Below are 10,396 nucleotides of genomic sequence, written 5' to 3'. Positions count from 1 at the left end.
CATTTTTGACTACGGAATTTTGGGCACTGTTCTTTGATAATTCAACAAGTGGAGGAAGAATTTCATGTCAAAAGTGTGGGCATAGATGTAAGCAGGGAAAAGAGTCTATGATAGCTTCAGTTAGATTTTGTAGTACAACCAAGTCAGCTGGTTTTTACACTAGGTAAAGTCAAATTGGACTCTACTATATAGGTGGACATGGTGATAAAGCCATATCTGATACCACTATAGCACTAGTATTGTGAGGAGTATGAGTGGGTCCGATGTTAGGAGAAGACGATCTGTATAGACTCAGAATTGTCTAAACCAATGGAGATTCATTTTGTAGATAGATATTTGTCTAGTAAGATGTTAGGAGAAGCAGGATCTGATACCTAGGAACCACTCTAAGTAGGATAACCCCACTTGGAATCAGAATTTCTGTTCTCCAATACCTCTCTCCTGCCCTCTTATGAGATCTGCACATTATCATACATATCTATCTTAGCTATGTGCTGTGACTATAATGCTACAGATTTACAGGTATCAGAATAATAGCAGATACATTACTACTGTCTATCCAACCAGATCCCGTTCCCATGGTATATGAGAGGGGGCCCCAGACTAGGTTTGGAAAGTAGAACAGAGTAAATTTGTGAATTTCTCAGAGAGTTACTAGGTTTTAAAAATAGGAAATCTTTGGCATAGAGAGTAAGTATTGGGACATTTTTTCATAAAGACATGATATTAAATGTTAGAGAATCTTTACGAAAAAATAACACATTCATATGTACTCTACAATAATTAGAAGAATCTAGAACTCCTAGGGGACACAACTAAGAAATCCAATAGACTTTGCAGAGTATTACAACTAGGTTAGAGGATAGGTCATGGTTGAGGGAATTATCCCCAATACTAGACAACAACTAAAGCCTAGTTACCTAGAACAACCAAGAGTTGCTGACTGAGGAAATATCTACCAATTCGGTTGAACGGCTTCCTGCAAATTAGTAGGAAGTTATCTGGAGGATATCTGTATGTTGAATCGGGTGTTATGGAGGTTTAAAGCCAGTGATCTAGAAAAATTGTATCTACGACTACTCCTGTGGACATGATGTGCAGATGAAACTGATCATTTAATCAATAGGGGAGACAATTGGGGCCAATACAGTTCGACTTGAGAACTAGGCTATAAGTCTAATAACTCTGAAGATTGAATAATTACTATTGAAAATAGTACAGTTCCCAATTGGCAAAATGATAATTACCGAAAAATGTGTAATGGTTTTTAGAGTCTTCTAGTATTTGCATTTTGGGAGAATACCAAATATTACAAGTAAAAGTTAAAGATGTATATAATTTGAATGAGAAATAAATATAGTTCAAGAATACTCAGACGCGGAATATAAATGTCAAAGTGTCTCCCAAGCTTTTAAATATTATCAAGCTACCAAGAAAAGACCTGAATAATATAATATTGTTTACACAATTCTATTCTACTTTACTTCACTCTTGGTAGTCATAAAATGAAACAAGTAACTCTTTAAGCTTTCCTAGACAAAACCTCCATCTACAAAACTAATCTCGATTGGCCTAGATAAGTCTAAGTCTATACAGATCGTCTCTGCCTAACAGAAGGCTTAAAAGAATTACTCATCTCATTTAGGACTACTAAGAGTAATGTAAAGTAGAATAGAATTATGTAAACAGTATTATATTGTTAGAGTCTCTTCTTAGTTATGTGATGATTCTCTAACAGCCTGAATCTATTGACCTTATTTGTACTTATTCTAAAGTACTTCTATCTATTATAGTATACAAGTATCTTTGTATTCTGCTCTCTTTAGCTAACTAGGTGTGAATATTGTTTAATCTGGGGGACTTGCATACTACTCAGCATATTTGCAATTCAGATATCTTCGTGGAATGATAGTGTTCTATTTTCTAATTGTATCTTAACAATTGCTCTACTATATGGACTTATATTTATATATATAGCTTAGATTGCTATCATACCAATCATCCACTACCTTCATTCTCAGAGTAATTAAGTCTGAGGGTAGTTAGCCGGTTGCATATATTATGCATTCCTGACTTTATATTATTATGTAGTTCTTCAACTTCAAAGACTAATAGCTCCTTAATCAAGAGTTAGATTTCTATCCAATCACTTCTCTTGTGTAGAAGAGAAGCACTTCTATAGGATAGAATTATAACTCTTCTGTCAGAAGTCTATAGCTATTGTACAGGGAGTCTTACAATTGCAAGTAGTATTAGTAGGCAATAACTTGATACCAGAAATATCTTTGACAACAATAGGAGTTGAACATGTGACCTTCAGAAAGATATCATGTCATACTTCTATTAACTAGTGATGTATATGGTGTTATTCCAATAACTTCAATTGTGTAGCATTATAGTCATAGAACACAATTAAGATAGATATGTATGATGACATGTAGGTACCATAAGGGGGCTAGAGGAGGGTGTTGGAGATCAGAGATTCAGATTCTGAGTGGTGGTACCATACTTAGGGTATTTCTTAAGTATTGGATCTTGGTACTCCTAATACTAGAGTAATAGAGGATGGAGTCCTCAGATATAAGAAGCATGTTCTGATATAAAGAGAGTTAAATGAGATGGATACTATACTGTGACCAGTGCAGTCACTAGAATTGAATTTAACTGAAGTATTATTGTTAGGAATACCACGATCCAATACCTAAGAATCATCCTAAGTAGGGTAACCCCACTCAGAATCGGAATCTCTGGTCTTAATCACCCTCCCCCAGCCTCTTTACTAGGCCTACACATTGTCATCTATATCAATCTTAGTTACGTCCTGTGACTATAATACCACAATATTGATAGTGTCTGAATAATACCATATACATCGCTACCGTCTGCCCATCTGGATTATGTTCGCAGGATATATGAGAAGGGACCTTCGGCTAGGTCTAGGATGTAGAATAGAGTAGATCCAGCAACTAGTTAGAGAGTTACTAGACTTCAAAGATGTAACATCTTTGGTATGGAGCGTTGGTAACAGGACATCTTTGCATGAAGAGACAGTATTAAATGGTAAAGGATCTCAACAAGAATCCAATATATGCATACCCACCCAATAATAATCAGAAGAGTCTAGAACTTAAAGAAACACTACCACAGAAGCCAACAGACTTTAAGGAGTGTTACAATTGGATCTTGAAGTGCATCATAGTTGTGAGAATAATTCCTAATACTAGAAGGGTGATTGAAACCTGAGCACCCAAAGCAACCAAGGGTTGCCAACCAAGAGATTATCTATCAATCCAGTAGAATTAGTTCTTCCGAATTAGTAGGAAGTCTTCCAGAAGATTTCTGTTAGTTGAATATGGAGTTATGAGATTTGAAGTCAGGCGATCTAGGAAGATTGCAATTACAACTACCTTTAGAGATACAACTTGCAGATGAAACTGATCATTTCATCAATGATGGAGACAATGGGGGCCAACTCAGTTCGACTTGAGAACTAGGCCATAAGTCTAAAGACTCTGACTATGGGATAATTACTATTAGGAACAACATGATTCCCAGTTAGCTATATTGTAATTACCGAAGAGGGTGTAGTGATTTTCAGGGTCTTCAGGTATTCTCAGCTTGAAGAATACCTGATGTTGCGAGTTATAATCAAAAGAGGTAAGTAATTGTATAATAGGTAGATGTAGTCTGTGAACACTCAGATGTGGAATATAAATATTGAAGTGCCTCCCAAGCTTTTAGACATCATCAAGCAATGGAGAAGAGACCATAACAATATAATATTATCTTTATAATTCTATTCTATTTTACCTACTTTACTTTGCTCTTAGTAGTCATAAACAAAATGAGTGAAATTTGAGCCTTCCTCGACAATCTTCCTCTGCAGAAACCAATCTTTATTGGCCTAGACAACTCTAAAGTCTATCAGATTATCTCCACCTAACACTTATAGCTCAATTTTGAGATAAAACTAAATTAAACTTGGAGCTAGATTGGAGATATACCTACTTTGCAATTGTGGTTATGCACTCTTTGGAAACTGTAACAAGAGCTCCCTGTAGGAAGCTAGATCCTGAGGTTGCAATCACACCAAAATAAATTCTGCTGGAAATAAATATAATAAAATTTGAATATCTCAGCATTAGGATTTAAAGAAACAAGACAGTAAAACTTAATATTATTAAGCAACAGCTTTACTCAATTATGTCTTAATCTTAAGAGGTAGTTGATGGCCAGAGTTGAGGAGAACTTACATATACTTAAGTAGATTTCATATACTACCAGTTGCTTCCCAACACTACTCTGCATTTACAAGGATCCAACTCTCTTGAACTATCTAGTCAACCTCTACAGGTTAGACCAAAGATCCTCTATAGTGAACTAGACTATTCTGTGATTTGCTAACATATACCCAACAGACGTATTTTAACCACTACATCTACAATGCAATTGCAGGAGTGAAAACTCTTTAGATCGCAAACATGTCAGTAGCGAGCTGACATGCCTGAGTGGATGCAGTACCAAATATGGAACTCTCTACCAATACACACTTAGTCTTCCACAAGCATCAGCAGCCTATGAACATTTATCTGGTTCTACTCTATTCTATATGATTCTAGATTAGGGCAATGTAGTTCTCCGGATAGATTCCTTTAGGGGTTAACGACTAATAGACACTACCCACAGTCAACCCTCCTAGAAGTAGGTCTCCTCATGATACCAGACTAGTATCTTAGGCTCTGTTTGGCGGGAACGGAACTGGTCCGTTCCCCCATAGAAACGACCGTTTCCTTCCGTTTCAAAACGGTGGAAGTAAATCCAGTGTTTGGTAATGTAGAAAAACAAGAACTGTTCCGTTCCAAAGTGGATCTTGGCAACCAGGTTTGCAACAGTAGCTGGTCCCCCACTTAGGCTAGTTTTGTATTAAAAAAATTTTGTAATGTATAAAGACATCTTAATTAAAAATAATAACCAGATTATTCCCTATACATCATATTTTCCACTGGCACCTCCGAAAACAACTCATACACCTCCAAGATGGCATCTCACCCCAATATGAGCACAATTCATACAGCCATAATTCAAAGACGGATTCATATCGCAATTACCTCTGCTCTCTATTCTCATCTATTCCTCTCTAAAGAACCTGTTCATACATCTTTTCGAACTGGAATGATTTCTACTGCTGAAATCCTGCAAGCACATCCTCGTCGTGCTCTAGAGGTTATTCATATGCCAATTACAACATTGTTAGACCTTTGAGACTGGGTAATTGAGAGGGGATTACTGGTATCTACACGTCAAGTAGCTGTGGAAGAACAACTTGTATTGTTTTTATAGATTATTGGACATGGAGCTACAAATAGGGAAGCTCAGGAACACTTTCAGCATAGTGGAGAAACAATTTCACGGTTAGTATTAATTGCACTATAATATTTATATATGAAATGTTTATTATTCTAATTATTTTACAGCTATTTTCATCAAGTTCTAAAGGCTCTCCTGCCTCTGTATGAAGCATTTGTACATCTTCCACCAAACAATATTCCTGCAAAAATATGGAAAAATTGGGGAAAGATGTCCAATTTTAAGGATGTTCGTGGAGCAATCGATGGGACACACATTTTGGCCCATGTTCCACGAAATCAGCAGGGTCCCTATCGTAACCGGAAAGGTACCCTCTCGCAAAATGTTCTTGCTGGATGCAGCTTGGATATGTACTTTTTCTATGTATGTTCTGGCTGGAAGGGTTCAGCCAATGATGCTCGAGTATTAGAAAATGCTGTGATTCATGGATTTCCAAGACATGAAAATACAGTTTATCTTGCAGATGCAGGATATGGTCTTCGTCCTGGGTTTTTAACACCATACCGTACCGTACGATATCATCTGCGGGAGCAAGCACAAGCTCATTTACGTCCACAAACTAAGGAAGAGCTTTTCAACCTACGTCATGCTCAGTTACGAAATGTTATTGAACGTATCTTTGGAGTTTTACGGAAGAGGTTTCAAATTCTCAATACAGCTCCAGAGTTTGACCTTACCACACAAGCTCAACTTATATTGGTAGTTTGTGCATTACATAACTTTATTCGACACCGGGCAAATGGAGAAGAGGATCAATTTTACCAGGATGCTGATTCATCCTTGGAAAACATCAATCACTCTGAGGAATCAAATCCAAGTTATGAGGAGGAGGATGAAGGAAATGTTAGAGATGCACAAGATATGGGAGAGATGAAACAAGATCGAGACAAACGTGCAACACAAATATGGCTTGATTATGTACAATACCAAAACCAGTCACAGTAGACTAACTGCTATAGAATTCCTAGGCCTTGTAACGTACTATTTGACCTCCTAACCAAAGCTCCTGATCTTCACCTTCCTCTAATGCTAAAAACACTTCTGCCTTAACTGGGTTCTCAAAAAGCTCATATCCAGTAACAATATCTTGTGTTGACCACCCTGGTCTTCCTTTATACTTTTGTTGAAGCTTTGATACAGCTTGCCGAACAACTGATTGGGATGCTGCAATAGTAATTGGTGTAGTGGCCATCCCTTCAACAGCAGTGATCAGCCGTTCAGAAACACTCCTTGGAGGTTGTCGAATATATCTCAGTGGTGCTAGCCTTCTCCGCTTATGTTGATGAGGACTTGTATCAGGGCTGGTCTGCTCTGGATCAGCCTGAGTTGCTAGATCTGACCTAAGGGGCGAAGGAATCCTGATTTGTAATTTTGTATGGCCAGGATAGATTGCATGACCACCTGTTGCTTGAACTCCCTCCATGATTTCTGCCAACTCAATTGCATTTGCAAGTGGTTTGTCACGAAACTCTCGTATTCCAGGCTGTTTTTTTATTTCTTTCTCCCATACTTCATCTGGTGCAGTAACTGCACCAGTCTTAAGATCAACCCCAAAACCACTCAAATCTTTCAACCTGGTCCACATCTTCCATTTTTTCTTCAAAGTCTCCAATTTGCCTTGACATCTCTCACCTGTTACAGGAGCCCCAGGTCCAGCAATCAGAAGAACTGTCTCAGCAATCTCATCCCAAACTTCCATCTTTAGCCCATTATCAGATCATTTTCCAGTCCTAATAGCTTGAACTAGTTCTCGCAACAACGCAGATGTCATTTCAGGAGACCATTCAACTGGACGCCGGCGAGGCTTGCGGGTTTTCTGCTTGCTTCCCGTAAAGGAGGAAGGTACTTCACAGGGGTCTAGAACACAAATTTCGGATAAATTTTCTGAAAAAAATGTTAGAACTTATCATAGTAACTATAGTGATATTTAACTTACCTTCAATCTCGCAGGAGTGGTTAGAACACTCAGGTTGATGCCCACTTGGTAGTATACATGCAGTATTTTGACTTGCAGTAGTATCCGAGTCTAACTGTATTGATTGAGTCTTATCGCTCAAGGTTTGTGTATTCAAAGGTGAACTACTATTTTAAATTAGTAAACAATTATGATAAGTATGGTGAAAGTGGTAACACACTGGTATTGAGGAGAATGCTCGTCCATCTTGGTATCTGTGAATAAGTTGAAACCTCTTTAGAGAAGGGAGAAGTTTTCACGAATGTTAAGATAAGATAGTTTTTTTTGTACAGGAGACTGAGAGATTTGCACATAATATAGAATTTATTTCATTAGTTTACAAGAAAAAGAAAAAAGCAGATTTATTAGGGTATGGTATTCAAAATTACTCTGCCCTATAGAGTGTTGCCAGGGGTTAAAAAAAATTCTCAATTGAAGGTAAGAGAAACCATTTCGAAACAGAAGTGCTCCATTTCACCTGTTGCAACCATTTTGAAATGGACCGTTCCTGAACGGTTCCGTTCCCGCCAAACAGAGCCTTAGAGTTTTTAATGTTTCTCTAATATTATTACACTTTGAGGACAATGGACTTCAGTTACCTCATCTATCGGCCTCCAGTAACCTTACATACTAGTTCTAACTTCAAAGTAGTATAACTTTATCAGTTCTGGTCCATTTTACATGAAACTACCTAGAGACCATTCTCCAGGTTCTCCTCTACTTGCTCATATATCTTGCAGATAGCCTCCAGTTGACCAGACAGTGTGAGCTTATACAGTGTTACAAGAGCCGCTCCACTTATAGACCTTTACTAGACTTACAGTCACTCACCAAACTGTAACCTATAATGCTAGAGACCTATAATAGGGCTAGAGGAGGGTATTACCCACCACACCTCCAAGCTTGAGCTAGTTTGGAGCTCAAATGGTTGTACAGAAGTGATCCATACAATCTGAGATTGGAACATCCTAAGTAGTTTCATGTGACAACCAATCTAGTAAGTTCCCTGGAAGTCAGAAGTAACAAGTTACTTTCAAGATAGGGTAACTTGGCTGCATAGCAGGGTAACCCATGGCTCAAGGGAGGGTAACTCTGATTTAAAGGTATGGTAATAGCACCCGGAGTTATCCTACAAAGTAGGATAACTCTACTTAGACTTACTGTCAAGCAATTCAGGGTAACTATCACTTCTTACTAGTACTTATATACTTCTTAGTATAACATAGTAAAAATATTTGTATCTATTGTACTAAATGCTGTAATAACAAAGTAATAATAATAACCACAATAAAATCTGAAGACTTAAAGATTAATCCAAGCTTTTACATTTTCTCAAAGAACAGGGCTGAACCTGTGCTTTATATACCCCTTATTATTCCATAAGCATTGCCTCAAACCTAAAAGTCTCTAGAAGATACTAGAATACAATAGCATATAAGTTATACTCAGTCATCTGGCTGTGTCACATGACCAACACAGACCCATTACCAGATAGGAAAGGAATAACTTAACTTCCAACACTTCCTCTATGATTCTATTCCTAACTTAATATAATGGGGGCTCCCTCTGGGAAAATGGATCCCAAGGTTGCAACCACACCGAAATGAATTCTTCTGTAAAGTAAACAAATATAATAAATGTCAAAAGTCTCAACAGTAGAGTTTAAAGAAACAAAATGGTAAAACTTAATATCGTTAAGCCACAGCTTTTACTCAATTAAGTCCTGATCTCGAGAGGTAGTTGATTGCCAGAGTAGAGGAGAACTCGCATATACTTAAGTAGATTTCATATACTACCAGTTGCTCCTGATCACTACGCTGTATTCGCGAGCACTCAACTCCCTTGGACTGCCTAGCTAACCTCCACAGGTCGGACCAAAGATCCCCCGTAGCGAACTAGACTACTCTTATGGTTTTCTAACATCCACCCGATAGAAATATTTTAGCCGCTGCATCTACAATGCAACCGCAGGAGTAAAAACTCTTCATATCGTGGACATGTAAGTGGCGAGCTGTCATGCCCGAGTAGATGCGATACCAACTATAGAACTCTCTACCCATATACACTTAGTCTTCTACAAGCATCCGCAGCTCCTGAACATCTATCCTGTTCTTACTCTATTCCATATCATTTCAGATGATGGCCACGTAGCTCCCACGATAGACCCCTTTGGATGTTGACTACCAATAGGCGCTACCCACAGTCAACCCTCCTAGAAACAGGTCTTATCGTCACCTTAGACTAGTATCTCAGAGTCCCTAATGATTCTCCAATACTATTACACTTTCGGGGCAACAGACTTTGGTTACCTCATCTACTAGCCTTTAGTAATCTCACATACTACCTTAGACTTCAAAGTAGTATTACTCTGTCAGTTCTGGTCTGTTTTACATGAAACTACCTGGAGACTATTCTCCTGGTTCACCTCTACCCCCTCATATATCCTGCGAACAGCTTCCGGTCGGACGGGCGGCGGGAACGTATACGGTATTACAGGAGCATCTTGACCTGAAGATATTTACTAGGCTTACAGCAACTCTCCGGGCTGTAGCCCATGACGCCAGGGACTTATAACAGGGCCGGAGGGGGGTGTTAGCCACCACACTACCAAGTTACAGCTTGTTCAGAGCTCAACTGGTTGTGCGGGAGTGATCCGTACAACCTGAGATTCCAACACCCTATGTAGTTTCGCATGACAAACAATCTAGTAACTTCCCCCGAAGTCCTGCGTAACAAGTTACTTTCAAGGTAGGGTAACTTGGCTCTATATAAGGGTAATCCATAGTTCAAGGCAGGGTAACTTTAGTCCAAAGGTAGGGTAATATTACTCGGACTCACCGTTGAGTAATTCAGGGTAACTCCCAAATTGACTACTTAGGTTACCCTACTGAGTAGGGTAACTACTGCTCCTTACTAGTACCCATATACTTTTTAGTATGGTATAGTATGCCCAACCGTGGTACCTAACTAACAGTACCTCTAGCTGGTAGAGTCTAGTCTACTACCATTCCTACCACAGTTGTCTCTTGATACCAGTATGGGTATAGGTTTAGTCAACTGTAATAGTACTCCGTG

This window comes from Tuber melanosporum (genome assembly GCF_000151645.1).
Source record: "Tuber melanosporum whole genome shotgun sequence assembly, scaffold_36, strain Mel28".
Lineage (NCBI taxonomy): Eukaryota > Fungi > Ascomycota > Pezizomycetes > Pezizales > Tuberaceae > Tuber > Tuber melanosporum.
This window is presented reverse-complemented; position numbering follows the sequence as displayed.